This window comes from Cynoglossus semilaevis, chromosome 3 (assembly GCF_000523025.1).
Source record: "Cynoglossus semilaevis isolate Cse_v1.0 chromosome 3, Cse_v1.0, whole genome shotgun sequence".
Classification (NCBI taxonomy): domain Eukaryota; kingdom Metazoa; phylum Chordata; class Actinopteri; order Pleuronectiformes; family Cynoglossidae; genus Cynoglossus; species Cynoglossus semilaevis.
Window position 1 is genome coordinate 2,671,684 of NC_024309.1, and position 1,791 is coordinate 2,673,474.

A 1,791-nucleotide genomic window follows, 5' to 3' on the forward strand; every position below is an offset into this window, starting at 1 on the left:
CAACTAATTATTATTCTTTTTTAAATGACAATTAGAAAAACCACACACAATCTTTAACAACTGTATTCTTCCACTTGAATATAAATAAAGTTCAAATAAAATGCAGCAGATAAAAACATCTACAACTTGATTGACGGCTATGTTTACGTGACTGAAAAAAAAAATGTCTCTGCGGTCGTCAAGAAACATTCAACAGATCATCTGTGATGAAAATAGGTCCGTCAATGATTTTTAAAGATTTCTTGTCAAGGTTTGTTATTTTAACCCACCCAAACATCGCAAAATGTATCGTTAAAAGAGTTAAAAACAGTAAAACTTAACTAAAAAAAATACTAGAGAAACAACAGGAATTGAATTATTTCTCTGGCCTGGTTCAATCATTCATTCCTCGAGAACTATTCCTGCCACCAATACTTTTTACAGACAATCAAAGCGAGCGCAGTGGTGGCCACCAAATTCATATGGATGATTGTATAGAAAATCCTCATCAGAAAAACATAGAAAGTGAAAGAAAAGTAATTCCAGCTCCTGGTCTTTACTTACACTTCTTGCGGCACCTGCATATGGGGGCTGTGCTAAAGCTCATACACAGAGAGAGAGGGTGCAGAATGAACCCCCGTCACAGCCGAGGGTGACTGGATAACAAGTGTCAGGGAGAGGTGGAGAAAATAACCTCAATTTACACTCATTTTCACTTTTCTTTGGCAAATGTTGCAACATATTGGGCTCTGCTGCGGCTGTGCCCGCCTTCTGTTCGCCGCATGTGCATGTGTGTTCCTGTGTGGTATGTGTGGACAATGGGCAGACTCTCCTTGTCTCCGAGTTGTCCTAACCCCCTATGGCGAGGCTGAATAACACACCTTGGCTTCTTTTTCCTCGCTTACTCATTTTCACACTCCTCTTTTCTCCACTACCAAAAGCCTGAGACAAAGGCAGGCCTGTGTTTTTGCCACTTGTACGTTTGTGTGTGTGTGTGTTCCCTGCCTGCTCCTTCAAGAAGTAGAGCATCTCTGGGTATTATGTAAATGTGTGTGAATAGCTGCCACCCAGGGTCTGTCTGTCTGTATATGTAGGTCTACAAAAAGTCTGCCTAAAAAACTGAAAAAAAAAAAAAAAGTAAACTGCCAATCACCAGTCTTTATATGTTAATGTTGGATGGTTTTAAAGTGCAGTGTGTTATTTTTTAATAGACTTTTATGACACAATCTAATGTTCCTCCGAGAGTTTACTGATCCATATCAGAGTGTGAAATTATTATTATTAAGCTGATTACGAAAAACTAATTTGTTTATTTTTTTTCCTTCTCCCACAAACATCAGAAAGGTTAATTATCTCTCAGAGCTTCTTTGTTAGTATTCAAACATGGCGAGTGCACGCCAACACCACGGCACATTTACCTCTGTTTCGGTCAGACATCCTTTTGATTCGCTCCTTTGTTTGACTTCATTATTGCGACAGAGGGCGATGACGGTGGTTTATGTTTGACTAAGCAGCTACACTGGACGCAGTGCAGACGGTTGTCAACAGCAGCAGTCGTCTGAACTGATGAACTGATTTCGAGGCAAGCCAGCTGCACAATTTTTGACCTTAAAATATTCTTCTTTTTTTTTAGGTTATCTTTAAATTTAAACACAGTCTTTTGGCTCTAAATTTCAAAATTTTTAAATTTTCAAAATTGGCCGACAATTTACACAGTATATTTTAAATATTAATCAGACCAGACGGTCAAATTTGACCTCGGTGACCTAAAGGTGAATAGCAATTGGAAGGACATTACAAGGGTGAACCATC